Raw genomic sequence first — 19635 nt, forward strand, 5'->3', positions numbered from 1 at the left:
AGTAAATAAGCGTTTATATTCAAGGGTTCAACAGTCGTCGATGGAAAAATATCGCTAACTTTTGGTGCTCAATATATCGGAATTTTAGAGTATAACAGTCTTGAAGAGGATTTTGTGTGCTACGTACTTATTTTCCTACGCCTACAATGATTATACTCTTGTGATTAGTAGTGACAAATTTATTTTTATTAGTATTGTAACAATATACGTTCATCTTCAGCCACGGCTTGTTTACATCGTTTGCCTCATTGTTCGCCGTAAGTCCACGACTTCCAAAAGGGTAATTATTTAATTAGGAAACCTTTTTGTCGCTTGAAATCACATATTGGGCCATTTTAAATACATTCGTCGATGAATGCATAAATTATGTGGATGTCATAGAAGGAATCATCGCTAGTGTTGTGATTGTGAACTCGTGTGGCATACTTTATGGTTTATAATATCAATTTCAGAGCATCCGTCAACAGGGAAAACTCGCGGCCAATCGAAGCGCTTGGATCAAAGAATATGTCCATCCAACTACCCAGGGTTGAAATTTCGTGACGCATTTTTTTCTCCACCCTGTATAACTTTGCATCCATGCGTGAGACTGCGTACAAAGTACCTTATTTTGTGCAGTGCTTTTCTCCTGTATCCATTAAACTCCGGGTTATTATTTATCGGGGGCGGTCTATTTTTCTTTGGACTCATTGGCTGAGTGCGCCTTGAGTGAAGATTCGGAGGAAATCCCATGGTAGGGGCGAGGCCCTGAAATTCTCATGAATATTCAAATCTTGTTTTCAATCCTATCTGACTGAGTGCGTGGATCCCACCTTCCCGAGCTTCCATATATATATTTTTTTTTCACGGACTACCGCCTCCCCGTTTATATAATTAGAATTTTACCCTTTTATTTCCCTAATAATTCAAGAGTATAATTCGAAGGCGAACTCAAATCGCGTTAATTCGTATTAAATTAATAGGTCCTAATTTTTAATGTTTCTTAAACCTCAGCCATTCTTAGCTTTTCGCATCTTTGTTTATTCTGCGGTTGGCGGCGTATTTTTTAGGCGCAGCTTTCGGAAAGTAATTTCATATCTATCTACGAAATAGTTTCAACGGCATTTTAATAGTGGGGACTAATTTGCGGTTTCATTAAAATCAATGTTTTACGCCGGGATCGATAGTTAATAGGGTGGTTTCCTATTATTTTTTTATTGCCTAAATCGAAAGATTATTACTCCTGGAGTACATATTTCACGCTTTTAGATTTTTAAATGACGTTATCTATTTTTCGCGATTAAATGAAAAGTGAAAATTTTCTAGCGCGCGAAAACGCGACGCGTAAGTATGAATGTCTCTCTAAAGTAAGGAAATCTCTCCGTGTGACATATTTCTGGTTCCCGCTGCCGCCTTGTGAGGTGACCTTGAGGCGAGTTGAGCGCTGATACGACGCAGGCTGCTAGCGGGTAGCTGAGTACCCTGCTGGCTGGTACCGCTTGGCTTAAATAAGGATTATTAATACCTTATCAAATGAAGAAAACTTTCCGACCTTAGCCAGTTTTAATAATTGATTATTAAGACATGTGTCCCTGAGATCTGCGCCTCATGCATGCATTGGTAACCTCAGACGACGTATAACTCCTATCTTCTCCTATAGAAACTAGGTCCCTGTGACGTCACGTGGAGTGGTATCGCATGGGCGCCAATCCGGCCCTTTTCAAATGAGGATAAAAATGGACCATTGCCGGTATTTCTAAAACGAAATAATTTGTATATTATGAATACAGTAATGGTGGGTAACGAATCGCAATCAATGACTTTCGTTTTCTTTGATGAAGGAAACTACCCTATTGTGGGTACACCAATTGTGAACGTCTGAAAGGGCGGTAGGATAACGGAGACACCAGTAAGGATGAAAAAGCAGGAGCAATTTCCACAATTTCCAAAATTATGGAAATTGCTCCTGCTTTTTCATTTTTCATTAAGTCACGTTTCCACTCCATCTCGCCTGAAACCTTAGACTATACCAGGGGGTCTATGCTCGAAATCGCTCGACTTATCCGAGCGCTCGGCAACGAAGCGAGTGGTGATGTCGAGTGGTATCCCGAGTCGAGCGGAGATCGGTATGCTTGAGACGAAGTCGGCCGAGTGCGACATAGGTCGCTCGAGTGACACGAAGGGTACGTGGCAACGTCGCAGAAACGAGCGCTCGAGAAGTAAACAACAGCTAATTTCAAATAGCAACCGCAAATTTCTGTGACAAATGAGACTCCGAAAACGCCATAGAATACTCGGCAGCCCGGAAAGAAGTTAAAAAGTTAAGATATTTACGATATTTAATTACACTGCGGACTCAATTTCTTACTCCAGTTGGTGGGATGTGGTTCGTGTTTGGAGATTTTTCCGTTTTTCCATTAGATTTTTCCTAGCCTAAGTAAATAAGCGTTTATATTCAAGAGTTCAACAGTCGTCGACGGAGGAATATCGCTAACTTTTGGTACTCAATATATCGGAATGTTAGAGTACAACTGTCTTGAAGAGGATTTTGTGTTCTACCTACTTGTTTTCCTACGCCTACAATGATTATACCCTTGTGATTAGTAGTGACAGAATTATTTTTATTAATATTGTGACAATATACGTCCATCTTCAGCCACGGCTTGTTTACATCGTTTGCCTCATTGTTCGCCGTAAGTCCACGACTTCCAAAAGGGTAATTATTTAATTACGAAACCTTTTTGTCGCTTGAAATCACATTTATGGCCATTTATAATACATTCGTCGACGATAGCGTAAATTACGTGGATGTCATAGACGGAATCATCGCTAGTGTTGTGATTGTGAACTCGTGTGACATACTTTACAGTTTCTAATATCAATTTCTTGTGCGATTTTCATGGAAGTGTTAATGTTTGCATTTTGTTACCATTTGCATTTAACTTCAAACAACATAGCGTTGATATGACTCGGACTAAATATACTGGATCAGTGTAAATTTGTGATATACCACTGAAGGAATGAAGGTTTACCAGTGTTGAAATGAAATGTGTGTAGCTTTATGATGAATAATTCATTAAATGTTTCCTTGTTTCGAGCAATCATTCTGTTTATGTACCACTTTCTTCCGTTGGAATACACGGTGCGTACTCAATGGTCTTAAAATTAAGAAACCTATTTTTAAGCCCGGTAAGGTGTTTGGTTAGTATGATGAAGTAAATTCAGCATTGCTTGAAACGAAATTCGTGATCACCGGTACCGGCGTCAATGAGTGTGAGGATATTTGTGATATCATATGCATTCTTTTGAAATGTGGTAGCAAGATGCATTTTCAATAGTAGCGGTGCTTTTTGTGCTCACGAACGAATGCTCGCAAGGGAATTTACGAAGGTAGAAAAGTTACTTTCATTAGATTTTCTTTTTTATCTTTTCTTTACCTCTTTTTACTTTCATTATAAATCCCATTCTCTGCTGCTCACGAAGGGTATTGATGTTAAGTAGAAAGTTATCAAAATGTCCATGAACATATTTCAATAACAGTGCATCAATCCCACTTAGCGTCCCATTCGCTTCTGTTGAAAATTTAATTATGTTATAATTTGATTTCGGAACCAAACCTCAAGAGTCAACCGAAGATACCTATCGACTCTTGTAATAGGTAATTTAAAAGCGAAGCTATACGTTACATTCGGAAAAATGATGGAATATAGATAATGTACTATACCTAACACCATTGGAACGCATATCGTAATATAGGCAAAGATAGCACTGCTCCCACTACGTAATTTTTACGTTTCAAGTATTTATTCAATCATTTAAACTATAAAGAACATACAACTAAGTGGCTCCAAAGTCTCTAGCGTCTTTGATTATAATTTAAAATTGTCAGCATGGTCTGAAAAGTGCTAAACATTGTCATATATTTCGTGAAAATATTCCTTAAAGGAATTGATTTATAGACTTTCGCTTCGCTGAATGAAATTCCCTCTGTCCTTTACTGTAGTTGAATTTAGATCAACTATTTCTCCATTTAAATGTAATCACTTCGCTCTGCCATAGAAATGCCATAAATCGTAGACACAGGTCGAAAGTGACCCATACAACCCAGCATTAAATTCAGTATTTTCGTGTTAGCATCACAAGTATACATAAAGATAAATATATGTTAAAATCAATCCTAGAATTTTCCACCAACAATAATCACTACTTGAACCGCACCCTTAAATGCGCGTTATGGCATGAGTCACTTCGGTAATGCATTTGCCAGCCGTAGATTGATATATAGCAGTGTACTCATCCTGCCCAACGAATTACTGGTAAGGTCCTCCAGCATAAAAACGAAGCGCCGTAAAAACATTAGGCGTTAAAATGCCTTGGAATTATGTTGATCAAAACTCAGAAATAGTGTTTTATCGATTAAATTATTTTCTGAAGAGTAAAATTATCACATCGAAGTCATAGCTAATGGCCTGTAGACAATCTTCTACAATATATTACGAGCACTCCTTTTGTTTCATACGTCAATGCCGAAGATCTTGGCGATTCCCGCACAAAACCTCGTAAGCCGTCGATTAAGTCCGCTGTAAGTTATTTGTTCAACCGTTATAAACGCACGAATTACTTGTGTTCTAATTGAAATTTATTTTTCCAAAACGGAATTATAACCTCGTGGAATCTTAAGCATCTAATTTTGCTTCTTCCAGCTCTTCAATTGCGAGCACATGCAGCAACTATGCATTCATTACGATGAGCACTAAGCACTCTGCTTACACTCGAAGGGTAAGTCGAGGGGTCTCGACCAATCGACTGTCCCCGCTCGGCTGGAGTCGTGCACGAGACAGTCGCATTCGTCTCCAAGGAGCTCGAGCATACCAAATGGCCAGAGCGCTCGGCTCCGTACCACGTGACTCGCACACGACAATGAAGTCGTGCACGACTAAAATTTCGAGCATAGCCCCCCAGTAAGGATATTAGGAAGGAAGGAAAGATAAGGATTCAGGATACCATTCTTAGTTTTTGCACCTTTGTTTCATTCTGTAGTTGGTGGCGTTTTTTTTACACAACTTTCAGAAATTAATTTCATAACTATCTACGCAATGATGTAGGTTCGAAGATTTTCGCGGCGTTGATAAGATGATGTCTCCATTCTATTCGGGTTTTCACCGCGTCCGTTGAGTTTTAGTGACAACAGTTTCCTTCAGTATCCTTCGACCTGAAGACGCTGACTGCAATGTCAGCAAAACGGTTGTCACTAAAACTCAACGGACGCGGTGGAAACCGGAATAGAATGCAGAGATCATCTATCTACGCAATAGTTTCAACGGTTTTTAAAATCATTGTTTTACGCCAGGGTCGATAACTATTTTTGGTAACACTAATTGTAAACATGCGTCTCAACGGACGGACGGATAACGAAGACAGCAGTAAGGATATTAGGAAGAGAATTATGTTTATGGAAAGAAAAGGGTGAATGATGGGAATGTTATGTAGGAGTTTATAAAAGGCGCATATGAAGTGTAGTACTTAACGTTAGAGATGTGGGTATGGAGAACATTGGAGAAAGTGAAATGGACGGGGAGGAGGAGGCTGAAGTGCTGGACATGGTTGGTGAGGAATGGAAGAATCTATATGAGATACGGAGGAGACAAAAGGATCGTATTTTTGTGCCTTCGACTATCATCAAGCTGCCTGCCAATGATGGCGCTGCTAAGGGTCTGAAATATTTTTATATTAATGATCAAACTGGAGTGCTGTTCTAAAAGGATGAAATCATCGACGTTTTTACTTAAAATTCTTTGAATTTAATGTTATTTACGAATGAAAAGATCTATGAATCAACTAAATGAAATTAATTTATCGGCTTGGACCTGTAGGGATAATACAGCATTTTGGATACCCTTGTTTTAAGGTCAATTTGGGTCAACGCATAAAAAATATTTAGCAGGTGTGTTCCAGTTTATTAAATGGTTTGTTATTTGATTTAGGATTCCTGTAAAAATATTTAAGATGAAATACAAGATGTGTGGTTGCAGTGTAGATTTCACCCAGCCATCTCAATCGTCTCACGCTCGATCTTGTGCAAGTTAATTTTATCGTAAGTGAATGGAAAAACTTTGTTATATTCCGTCAATTTATTTTCAGGCACAACTAGTTTCGACGCAGCGGCGTCATGTTCAGGTTGCGATAAAATTAACTTCCACAAGTTTGAGCCTGAGGCGATAGAGATGCGGTACACGAAGATGACGCCGCTGCGTCGAAACTACTTGTACCTGAAAATGATTTGGTGGAATATAACAAAGATTTTCTATTCATTTACGATTCACTCTGTTCTTCACTTCAACGTGAATGTTGGTATGAATGGGTGAGGGTAGAGCTCACCCCAGAGTAGGCAACACGTATGTAAATTTCACACTTTCAGGGTAAGGCTCCGTTGAACGAAATATATCCCAGTCTCCGTATTCAGCATCTTTTTGTGCTGTCGCTGCGATATGGCCGCAAAAACAACGTCCATTTTCCGTCCGCCCTTCACAATGACCGGAGGTGTAATTTTGGCTTGGCCGCTGTGAGTCCCATGTTTGCTCTTTGATCGAGTGGTAAGTCTTAAAAAAAAAGGGCAAATGCAATGGCGTAATGGCATTGGGAGCTAAAATACAAAGCATGTATACCGTCTGGATTTTCAAGTACATGTTTAAAGAAGCAAGCGCTGTCCGAATAACGAAGAAGTTAACTTCGGAAAAGGACGCATGAAGTGACTCTTCGTCCCAGAAGTTAACTCTGGAAAAAAGACCTTATTGATTTTCAATGGTTTTTCTAAAAGGAGCTTGTGGGCTCATTAATATGGAATCTAACGCTTTTGTTTGAAAGAAAATGTCGAAGGATCGTGATACGTGATTAAGAAAGTAGATTCATTTAATAATGTCTCGGTAATTGATTATTTTGCTCGTTTTTTTATGAATTATCAGTCTTCACGAGATGAAAATGAGGAAACACCCCTAACGAAGGAATTTAGGCTTAAGCGCTGGCATATTATTGGCAATTTTACAAACATTTGGAGCTGCCTATTTCGCTATCGTGTTAAATACCTTAAAATGTTATTATAGTCAATAATTTATAGTTAATAATAGCGTTATATCGTAGTGGTATTTTTTTTAAGTTGCCACTTTCCTGGTGACCCCATTTCTTTTACTGATTAGATACATTTCTTTTCCTTATCATATGATGTGATATTTTAGAATTTCCAAAAAGAATATCATGTGCGTTTCAGCATCGTGGGGTAATGAGCATACATTCTTTTTAGAAGTTAAATCTGTTCGATGTTGTTTGAGTCTGGATCTGAGGTGTTCTATAAGATGTACACTCTATTTCGCTATCGCGTGATGCGGAATTATAAAAGTATGCTCTCGGTTGATAAACAGTTGTGTGTAGAAAATAGGCCAGCTTTGTAATGGTATTCATTCCACTACAATCCGCGTCGAAGCTGAAGATTTTTTGTGCTTATTTGTGTAGCTGGTTTAGATCTGTAATGTACTTTGGAAGGATTTGTTCCATGCCAAAGTTTCCAAAAACAAGCCAAATATCTTTATTGAAATAAATCCTTCTAATTTTCCAGGATTATAAAATTTATTACGACATAAGTTTCAATGTTACTACGTCATCATCATCAAGGTACACATGGTGTGTAGTACATTTGTACCTTGAAGATGATGTAGTATTACTACATATAGCATTAAGGTTATATGCCTTATTGTCAATTTTATCTAAAGAATTTTATTCCTTTACGATGAGTGTGAATGATCAACAAATATTGAGAGTATGCAACCCGTGTGCCACTGAAATTGTCTGACTGGGGTGGCGCGCGCTCACTGTCGGTACGATATCCCGGGAACCAATGGGCAGAAATGAAAGATATTTGAGGTGATACCCAAAAAATGTCTAACGAGTCGTTGTAATAGACAGAAGAGTGATAGAATAATCCGAGAGTAACATTATCTTCAGTTACGTCCGAAAAACACCCAATAATACCAAAATTTCAAAACTTTAACTGCGATTTGGCACGTTTTTTCGGTATTCGATTGCAAAAATAATTTTCATGATTTATTTTCTCACCAAATGGAACAAAACAGGGGGCGTCCCAAAAGATATTCGAAAATTTTGAAAATTATGACCACCTTATCCAGACGGCACAGAATCCTCCGTATCTAATTCGTATGCAGATAGTATCCATTGACTACCGCTCCGTCGCTTTTTGTCAATGCATACTATCTGCATACGAATTAGATACGGAGGATTATGTGCCGTCTGGAATAATGTTGTAAATTGAAACCTAGGTCGTAATTACATTTTATGATCGTGGAAAATTGCAATTATTTATTTCAATATGGAAAAATTCCACTCCATCACGCATGAATTTTTGGACAAATATCTTTAATCGTGGGTCAAATATTACTGGCGAGATCCATGAAATACGCGTTTTTACTCTCCCTGTGCTTCATCAAAGAAAGCATATGCGTAGATTACACGTATAGTTTTCCAAGTTTTTCGTCTATTAAACATGCCGTCCCTGTTTATATACTAGAGGGATCATTGTTTCATGGATAGTTAAAATTGTTGTAATTTTTCTTGCTTTCTTGCTAATTGGGGGGGACCTCTCAGCAATAGTGGAGCTACGAACAAAATTACCATTTTATCTAGTGTAGATTGGACACCCAAGGAGGGGGGCTACAGCTATAGATGCGCCACTGGGGTTAGCCGATAGTATACTCAGGAAGTCAGCTTTAGTTTTTCTGCCCCTTTAACTAACTATTCCATTTAGCCATGAATCCACTCAGGTTTTGCCGCAGCTATTTTTGTGGGTAGTAGCAAAGCAGGACCAATTACTTTTTCCCCTCGTTGAGATACGGCTGAAACGTTCTCCATGTTTTCTTCCTGAATATGACTCTATGGCGAGCCTCCTGTCTCTGCTTGGAGAGATATTGGCCTATTTTCGTATTCGCGGGCATTGTGTGTGACAGAGGAGACGTATGATCCTCATGTCATGCCTGTACTGGGGACCTTGCGAATATGGGACAACGATGGAATGCCTGCCTCGTGGGCAGATTTCTTGTCCATGAAAAAAATGGGAAATGCGTGGCCATACCGAGTATAGTGAGCGGAAGTCATTCAGAATTCAGAAGGACGGTATTTTTTATGTTGTGTCTTTCAGAGTAGAAGAATTAAAACCCCGCGCTATTACGGAATTTCGTGTATGTATTTTTGAGAGATCGTATGTTTTAGTTAATTTACATTTACGTTTATTATCATTAAAATATCCCCTGTGAAAAATCTTTCGGAGAGAAGCTCGGAGCTTAATATTTTAATTTCGGGAATTTTTAACGAATGGCAGACTTACCATTCGTTTGTAATGATGGTTTTTACATATTATTATTATATTTTAGCACCGAAAAGTAAAAAATAATGGATGAATAAGAGTATTCTAATTTTTTAATTTGTTTCACTTACATTAGTTATTTTATTTTATTACTACATTAATATTAAATTATTAGTATTTTATAGAGTGTCTTACTTATTTTTTAATAAATATGTACAATCCATAAGCGAAATTGGTCCGGAGTAGATTAATGAGGAATATTAATTTGGTTGTCCATTCGTGGCGTCTGACGTTTATTTTGTTCCAAATCCTCTGTATTTTCTTCTAGATATTGTTCCTTTTTGCCTCAATACTTCGAGCAACTTTCCCTTTCTTTTCTCTTCCAACAATCCTCACATGTTATTGTCATTCGTTTCGTTTTACAAAATTTTTATCATTGTATTACCATTTTATCGTTTTTTGTTTCCTGCATACAACTTTTGAAAGCTGAAGGTTAATAAAAAATTTACGGTAGTATGTTTCAATATATATTTTCTGTGTCCCACTAACTGTTTTACATTGCGTTTGTTCTCTAAATATTGTCCTGATGATGTTCGCATTAAAGAAAGAAACGTTGGCGATAATTTGAATGTTATTTTTAATGATAACAACGACCAAAACTCAATAACCTAAATGAATCATTAAGTGGAACCTTATTAACGTATTTCATTACCCCAAATTTTCAAAGTTTTCCTCGGCATTTTCTCAAGTGACAAATTGCTATATCAGTTGTTAATGGAATAATGAACGAGGCTATACCTCTAACGATACCTGTTTTCTGAAATTTTGATGATGTTAGAGCTAGAACCAAACGAGTATAACGCCATAAAAAAAGGCAAGATACGACCAGTCGGACGAGACTCGTGCGTTCTCTTAATTTATGATGCTGCGCGATCTATTTTTTTTTTGCGAAGCACACCTTTCCGAAAGGCATGAGAGAGGCTCTTTGAATTAGTGGAGAAGGTATGAGCAGATGCACGAATGAAGCGAGACGCCCTTATTAAATGGCTTAGAGCTAATTCATCGGAACGAGTCGAACACATGGGCAGGTGGACTTAAAGACACCCGACTGCCGGCCTGCTGAGTGTGCCCTCGCTAGTTCACTCATTGCTTAAACGCATGAAAATTCGCTCTCGCACACTCGCTATGCTTCATGATGTTGGGAAGTATATATTATACACGCTGTCAAAATGTTTATAATAATGCATAAATATTTATATAATAATGTATAAATGCTAACACGATCTGGACACCCCTGTTTTCCATAAATAGGTGTTCGTTGAGGACCGGGGAAATAAAATTGCTGTTTTAAGCAGTGGTAGTGGTAGGTACGTATATCGACTTGAGCTAATACGAATTAGAGATCTCTGTTTTCCATAACTAGATGTGTTCGATGAGGATCGGGGTAATAAAGTTGCAGTTTTCCAGCAGACAAGTGGTAGGTACATCTATCGACCACTTGTTATTTGCAAAGTTTTCTCGAGAAACTATATAAAGTGGCTATAAAACATGCAAACACATGGAATAAGAACAAATGTGTGGCTGTAAAGTTCTTCTCCTGTTTTATTTCCGTGGTGTATTTTTTCGGCTCTCATTTTATTTCCTCGGATTTTATCTGCACTACTATAAAAAAGCCATTCGCTCATTACCTACACGCATGAAAATTCGCTCGCGCGCAATGCTTCATGATATTGGGAGGTATTTATACACTAAATCAAAGCGTTTATTATCCTTGGCAGTTTGTTCAACTAATACGATCTAGTCACCCCTGTTTTCCCTAACTAGCTAAGTTCGATAACGATTGGATTGATAAAATTGCAGTGTTAAGCAGGGAAGTGATAGGTACATACATCGACCACTTGTGTTAAATGTTTCGACAGCAGCTGTATAAAATGGCTGTAAAACATGCTCATATATGAAGAAACAACAAATTTGTGGCTGTAAAATTCTTCTCCTCTTTCATTACCGTGTTATGTTTTTCTGGTATCATTTTATGCCCCTGGCTCTTATCTGCGTGATAATAAAAAGGCAACTTATGCTTTAATGTGATTATTTAAGGCACGGATTTTGTTTATAATTTTCAGGTGAAGATGATTCGGAAAGAGTGAAACTCATATTGTGACGAAGTTGAAGTATTATTGAAGTAGAAGACATATTAATTTCCCTCTCCCTTTTCTCACCACCCGAGTTAAAAATCACCGTTTATTATTTAAACACCCCAAATGCTGTGATCTTTGCTAATTTTTATGTTGAAATAACGAGAGATATGCATTTAAAAATAGGTTTGTATTCATTTGTGTCGCCTTTAATGTAGCCAAAATCAAGTTTAATTTCCGGGATTATTAGACGGCTAAAATCTATCCAAGGCCAGTATTTCTCCGATCAGAGACAGAAAGCTCGACATAGGATCATATTCACGACGAAAACATGGATAAGGTTTCAGCCTGTCTCAATGAGGATGATGTCATTGGACCTGCTTTGCTACTACCCGCAAAAGTAGTTGAGGAAAAATTTGGCTTAGCCGGTATTCGAATCCGGGTCTCCCGTTTGCCGGTCAGTTACACTGTAACTGGGTGTACCGAACTATAGTGTAACTGGCAGCATATACCGGGATATCGGGAGATCTGGGTTCGAATCCCGGCCAAGTGAAATGATTTTTTCATTGCGAATTTCATCTTTGATATGTATGCCTTCAAGGTTGGAATATAGAATGGGGTTTATTATTATGAAACTATTCTACCGATTAAGGCAGTTCTTCATGGAGTAGTTCCAAGAAGAATTCTGGAAGCCTCCCCTTGCTTTAAGCACTTCCCTCTTAAATTCATAAAAAGGCCTGGAATGGGGTTTATAGCGAAGAAATATACTTAACACAATGCAAAAAATGATGTGATAGGGATAAATGCTGCGCAAACGTAAAACGTACGTATGGAGGAGAAGAAACACATGCAGTAAGTTATTATTGTTTGATATGACGGGACGGGAACTCACTGGCGAGAGCGAGTTTGTTCATCTTTGTGTCCTCTCTCCTTATTTCATTCCGCGGAGCAGCTGCGCGCATCGTCGTCGTCTTCTTCTTTTTCCTATTGGTTGGAGTGGGGGAAGAGGCGCAAGGTGCAGATTCGAAGCGATCAAGCCGCTTGCACGTGCCGCGCCATCCTTCACGCCGAGGTGGGCACGGAAATGCTCGTGCTCTCTCGCCATTTTCATCGGTAAAAGTCTGGAATTTTTGCGAGGCACTTTTAAAAGGCGATGAATTGTGAAATTAATGGTGAAAGTATCCATCCTATCGTTACGGTGACGGCATTGCCTGGGGGTGGATCCAGGATTTTTTTCTGGGGGAAGGGGGCACAAGTGTATGACAGGTCTTCTCATATTTGATATTTAAACAAAATACAATAATTACTGTAGACAATATTCTCTTTATTTTGATATGAAAGTTATTAATATTAAATTAAATGATTTATACTCCGTAATGCACAAAATAAAACGAACGTCATGATAACCATATTAATATCTTGTCTATTTTTTAAGCATCTTGGGGGTGGGCACGAGCCCCCGTGCCCCCCGCCCTAAATCCGCCTATGGGCATTGCAATTTAGGCTCCAGAGTTTTCTTTTCCATAATTGTTCTTTGTTTTATTGGAGAATGGAATATGAATGGCGAGAAAAGAATCCGAAGGTTTAAGCGTGATGGAGTGGAATTTGTCCACATTTAAATAAATACTTGAAATCATAAAATGTATTATGACATTGGTTTTAATATTACGACATCATCTCCAAGGTAGAATTGCTCTACACACCATGCGTACTTTGATGATGATGTAGTAACATTGAAATCTAGGTCGTAATAAATTTTATAACCTGGAAAATTGTAAGGATTTATTTCAATAAAGATATTAGGCGGTGTTTTTTTGGAAACTTTGGCAATCAGCTCCTCAGCACGCTCCTCAGCACGCTCCTCAGCCTCAGAACAACTCATTCCTCAGCACGTTACAGATCTAAACCAGCTACACAAATAAGCACAAAAAATGTTCAGCTTCGAAGCGGGTTGTAGTGGAATGAACCCCATCACACATCTGGCCTATTTTCGAAAGACAACTGTATTTCAACCGAGAGCATAATTTTATAATTCCACATCACGCGTTAGCGAAATGTATGTACATTAGGGCGGATCGCAAAAATCGATTTTTTTCAAATCCATCTGGCCCAATGAAAAAAGTTGTGGGACCGATCAAAAATAAGGCCTGAAAAATTTGAGACCTGTACGTGAACCCCTGACCCTCGCTCAAATGCAATTTAGGGGGGGAGGGTCAAAATTCGAAAAATATAATGTTTTATGGTCATTCCCTATAGATTTGCCGGGACAAGTCATCTCACTACGCATCGTTTTTTACCTTCTACCATCTTCTGATTTATATTATCAAAGATAAACGACCTCCTAACAACATGCGCGGGATGAATTTTGCTGTATTGGAGGCGTGGGAGGGGTAGAAGCGATCGGGGAGGGGAGGGGATCGGCCTGCGGCTCTTGTATCCGCGACGCTGCGTGGGCGTTGGAATATTTTCTTCGCGGACGCGGACTCAAAGTAGGCATTTTGTGGCTAAACGGTGGCAGATACGTCAAGATGCGTAGTGAGATGACTTGTCCCGGCAAATCTATAGGGAATGACCATAAAACATTATATTTTTCGAATTTTGACCCTCCCCCCCTAAATTGCATTTGAGCGAGGGTCAGGGGTTCACGTACAGGTCTCAAATTTTTCAGGCCTTATTTTTGATCGGTCCACAACTTTTTTTCATTGGGCCAGATGGATTTGAAAAAAATCGATTTTTGCGATCCGCCCTAATGTACATCTTATAGAACGCCTTAAATCCAGGCTCAAACAACATCGAACTGATCTTAATTCTAAAAGGAATCTATGCTGATTCTTATAGTGATATATAGTAACATCATCTTCGATTTAGTGAAATGGAAACCTAGGTCGAAATAAATTTTATGATCGTGGAAAAATGCGAGTATTTATGTCAAAAAGGTGAGAAAATAATATACCTCCGCTTCCGTACTTAGTAGAAAGTTCATTTTTCTCAAACTAAACGGTAGAATTTATGTTTCCATTATTATTAATAAAGTTTTCTACCTATTACTATAGGTTTGCATGTAGTTTTCAAGGAGTATTCTAGCTGTCTCCCCTCCCTTCATGGACTTACCTCTAAAATTCATAATAAGGCCTACTCCCTTTCATTCTATCTATTATTTTGTAAAGGAGGGTAATCTGAAGGACCGTAATAAAAGTGGTGATAGCTTATGATTTGGCATATAATGTGAGAAATATAGGAAACTGGACGAGACGAAGAGAATTAAAATCAACTATGGCGGATTAATGGAATAATTAATGGCAGGAAAGGTGGGAAAATAATTTTGAGTTTTTCAAAAAGAGTGCAAATGGCGGAAGAGTGTCTCTGAATCAATCATTTTGTCGATAACGACGACAGACATCCCATCAATGGAGTTCAATTCCAAACGTTGGTGTCATCACGGGAGGATTTCACTTATTCTATCCGCCGAAAAATTACCAGTTCCCAAATACTTAAATTTATGCCTCGATTGTATGCTGTAACAATGGCGTACCCAGGATCAAAACTATTGGGGGGCAAGCCGTGGTCGTTCAAGTTATAACGTAGAACAGGTTAAAGAAACCGAAATTTCAAGAATAGTTATATAAAAGCGATTTATTACTTTTTTAAATTATTTGTTCCGAAAAATAGTTTATTTTAATAGCATGTTTTATACTAATTTCACTTTTCTTGGATTTAGAGATAATTTGCAAAAATAATTGTTTTGACCTAAATTTACTTTTTCTTCTAGGGTGGGGGGGCAGCTGCCCCTCATGCCCTCCGCTGGGCACGCCCATGTGCTGTAAAGTTTTCCTGTTGAATTCGGCGAGAGACTTCCAAAGAATATTTTGGATTGGCGAGTAGAATCCTTCGAATTTTTCTGCAGATTCATCTGAGGATGTGATACTCCGGCTCGACCGGTCATTTTCCGTCAAAAATTTTTAAATTTATGTAATGCTGTTAATGTTTTCAGGATAAAAAGTGTTGACCCTTGCTAACATTTTTCTGTATTTCAAATTTTAAAAATTCTGAGATACTAATATTGTCTTTTTTGATGTGCAGTCTAATATTAAAAAAGTTTATTCCATTTACTCTGGAAATTGTGAGATGATATCGTAATTTTCCACGAGTAATGCCTCCTCTTCAAATTGAATGTGCATGTGGTGCTGATTCTGAAAGAAGGGTCTGTTTTATAAATCTACCTTCGGTAAGAGAGGAATGGAATGAAAGCCATGAAATTATTTTCAAGGCTATCAATGACAACATTTTTCTTGGGATCTTGGAGAGCTTAAACAATAACTTGAACGAAGTTTACATGGCCGTAGAGGCGGATTTGACTGTTAGAACAGCCGAGCTGGGAGAAATTTGAAAGTCGTCGATGCTTTTTAACGTTATCATAGACATTCTATTAAATAATTAACTTCCGTCCCAATCCTTTTATACACCTATCCCAGTGTATTAATCTGATTTTAAGATGCGTGTGTTCTGTCGCTATTTTAGTAACTCTCTCATTCCTTCCAAGTTCTTAATTTTTCTGTTTCATTCTAGGCCTCCGGCGTTGTAAACTTGGATCTTCATGTCTGCCGATAGTTTCCTCAGCGTTTATTCAATTTTCTGGAACAACTGTTTCGCCGGCTTCGGAGTTAACTTTTTAAGGTACGAGTGCAAATGTTTACCAGTTTCCTTTGAATCAAACTTTTAAATTTAAAAAATTTTATGGAGGTAAAATATTCGTATTTGAGGTGCAGTCAAATATTGAAAAAGGTATATTCCATTTACTCTGAAAATTTCGAGATCATTTCGTAATTTTAAATGTGTGGGGTGCTGATTCTGAAAAAAGGGTCTGTTTTGGAAGTCCACCTCTCGTTAGCTAGGAGTTCATCACAGATCCACCCCTACTTCAGGTTTGCTGTGGTTCTTCAATTCTACCTGTGAATTTTTCCATGTCGCCCATCTTTAGATAAAATTATCCTCTTTTATCTTCTTCATAGCATAACTTTTTTGATGCCGTGCAGTCATTGATAGTATATCAGTCCTCAAATTTGTATGCTGCAGTTCTCACTTTCTCTCTTTCCCAGTTCCTTCTGTTCCCCGGTATTTTCTTCTTTTTGGCCTCCTTTATTTGCCCCAAGTACTCATCTCTGGCCTATAAGGTTGTTCCGTCACATCTTGAGACATGATGGCCTGATGAAGACAATCGTCGAAGGACAGGTGGAAGGCAAGAATGGAAAAGGAAGACCTCGAACAAAATATATGGAACAAGTAAAGAGAGATGTGAAAGAGAAGAAATACGTAGGAGTGAAAAGATTAGCTGATAGGAGAACTGAGTGGAGAGCTGCGTCAAACCAATCCTAGGATTGTTGACCAGTGATGATGACTCATCTCTGGGTCTTTCTCGGAAGACCTTCAATTTTCTCTCCATAATATCACTCAAGTATTAATATACGGGGGCCGTTTTTTTCAACCTCCGATGGGCCATGAACAGAAGACGAAGAGATTGATTAAATATTATTTTATTGCTAAATGATGGGCACACTTGTGGTGTCCTTTCGACATAATCGCCTTGGCGATTGAGGAATTGGTCGCGCCTGTGGAGAAGCTTTACTTTACCTTCTTCATAGGATGTTGCCGCCAATGACTTCCAATGATTTTTGCCTTTGTTCTGAAGCTCATCGCCCGTTTGAAAACGTTTCCCTCTTAGCCTATATTCACTTCAGCGTAAAGATGGAAGTCACATGGCACTAGGTCGGCATTGCACGGCGGGTGATCGAATATGTCCCATTGAAATAGCTCAAGGAGCAGTTGGGCTGCATCCGCGCTGAAATGACGGTCGTTGTCATGGATCAGAGCCGTCGGAGAACTTCCAGAATTCAGCATGTCTCCTCTTTTTATTTAATGGGAATGGGTGTAATGCTTCACACTGTTTCACACTCTAGCCACATTACATTAAAAATTCTCTTTTATCGGTTAAGACATGTCAATGCTGAAGCCATTTGGCGAGTTTTCTGGCTGTCGCTCCGCAGTCCATACTTGGCGGAAGAATCAATTGAGACAGTGTAGTAAATGAGATTTCTACTAACCTTAAACGAATAAGTTACGGTCAGAAATGACATGAGCGTGTGGTGCGGAGTACGTGCAATTGTCCTACCTGCGCAGTACCCGCCTGTCGCTTGTATGGTGTTTTTGCTGAGCTATCGAGGTTGAAAAAAAACGGCCCTCGTATATTATGAAATAGCTAGTCCATAGGACTCCACAGTTTCCTTCGGTAAACCCACTCGTTTCTCAACCACTGTATTACTTACATCTACATCTACCTTTTACCCTGTAAACAACCTACAAAGGTGTTTTGCATGTGGTGAACCATCACCAACATTCACCAGAGTTAAAAATTTACTTCCACGAGCATTCACTGCGCAAAATGTACGCGACGATTGACATATTAACCATGGGAAAAATGTGTATCCTAGTAATGAAGGCTATCTGTTTATGAAGCTAGAACATGCAAAACATGCTGTTTGAAATTATTGGAACGTTCAGAAACATGCATTAAGGAGTACATAAGTATGTAGACTAGACTAGCAATAAACTGACCTATTTCTAAGTCCTAACGCTGCCGTTATATTCTCTTATCGATCGCGGAAAAAACTACATTCAAAATATATGTTCCTTCATAGGCGCTCGAGAGGCGTCTTCATAGACCGCAGTCTCTTATCCTGCGTTCGCGGATCTAAAAATATTTCATCACTTCTCTAAAAGTTGGTAACATCGATTTTTTGACGCCGACGAGGCGCCAAATAAGGGACATGTCGTCTCACTACGCATCGTTTTTTACCTTCTCCCATCTTCTGATTTATATTATCAAAGATGAACGCCCTCCTAGCAGCACACGCGGGATGAATTTTGCTGCATTCGAGGCGTGGGAGGGGGAGAAGCGAGCGGGGAGGGGACGGGATTGGCTTGCTGCTCTTGTATCCGCGACGCTGCGTGGGCGTTGGATCATCATATGTACATGTTACCACCAGGCTAAATGCCTACTTGTAACAATTTTAATTATAATAATATAATAATAATAATATTTTCTTCGCGGGCGCGGACTCAAATTAGGCATTTTGTGGCTAAACGGTGGCAGATACGTCAAAATGCACGAAATTTTTGGCCAGAGGGCAGTAACTCGGCAAAATCTATAGGGAATGACCATTAAATACTATATTTTTCGAATTTCGGCCCTCCCCCCCTAAATTGCATTTGAGCAAGGGTCAGGGGATCACCTAGAGGTCAAAAAATTTTCAGGTCTTATTTTTGATCGGTCCCACAACTTTTTTTCATTGGGCCACATGGATTTGAAAAAAAATCGATTTTTGCGATCCGCCCTAGTGTGTGTGCTAGGGGCCTAATGCAAGCATTGAAACTAATTATACAGCAGACCTGAAGGGGATCCCTAAATCGGCTTACCAATTAAGGTTCGTGAGCAGGAAGAAATGTTAGCAATGGTGTGTCGTGAGCCAAGGCATGTGTACTTGAGGGTGACAAGTTCGATTAAGCTGTATCCGTCAAAATAAACAAGTTATACAATCAGTCCGGTATTTTTTTGATCACACCTTGTACCTACAGTAGATACGTAATGGTTGGCCGCAAGGTGCATTTGGCGGCTGCGTTTTCTATTTATAATGCAGTAATTAGCAGCCTTTGAATCGAGAGGAAGCGACGGTGGGAAAAGCGATAAGAGGCGTTTCCTGTTGCCTTTTCCTTCATCTTCCCGAAGTTTCCGCCTCGTAGTCTCGCGGTATACGTCGCAGCCAAAGAGGTTGATTGTTGTGTGATTTTTGCGAAGAATAATTCGAATTACCTTGGGTTACTCTTGACCATTTAGGTACTTAATTTTAAGAAATACTTTTCAGAAAGGTTATAATATGTACCAAGAATGAGATTTGCCGGGAAAAAATCATTTGGCTCAGTTCTTTTAATTGAAAATTTCATCCTCGGCGTTTCGGGAGGAATCTGCAATGCTTCAGGAGGTGGTAGGGGATACACTTTCGATCATGTTTTGTCCCTTAAACATGTTGTCTCCACTCTTTGGTTACTGAGCTATGGCAACGCAAACTTTTTTTGGATGCACTTTGCAGTTGTCAAAAAACG

The 19635-nt window shown here is 38.9% G+C and overlaps 1 protein-coding gene across 5 annotated transcripts in view; it reads left to right on the plus strand.

Annotated features, from left to right (window-relative positions):
• LOC124161995 overlaps nt 1–19635 on the plus strand; it is a 317004-nt gene that overhangs the window by 270966 nt on the left and 26403 nt on the right. For 4 of the 5 annotated variants that reach the window (XM_046538302.1, XM_046538303.1, XM_046538304.1 and 1 more), the window contains one exon: nt 16048–16155. The exons of the other annotated variant lie outside the window; for it this stretch is intronic. The gene's annotated coding sequence lies outside the window, so the exon portion shown is untranslated. The remainder of the gene's footprint in view (nt 1–16047; nt 16156–19635) is intronic. 5 annotated transcript variants of the gene reach the window in all.

Source organism: Ischnura elegans, chromosome 7 (assembly GCF_921293095.1).
Source record: "Ischnura elegans chromosome 7, ioIscEleg1.1, whole genome shotgun sequence".
In the NCBI taxonomy this organism is placed as follows: domain Eukaryota; kingdom Metazoa; phylum Arthropoda; class Insecta; order Odonata; family Coenagrionidae; genus Ischnura; species Ischnura elegans.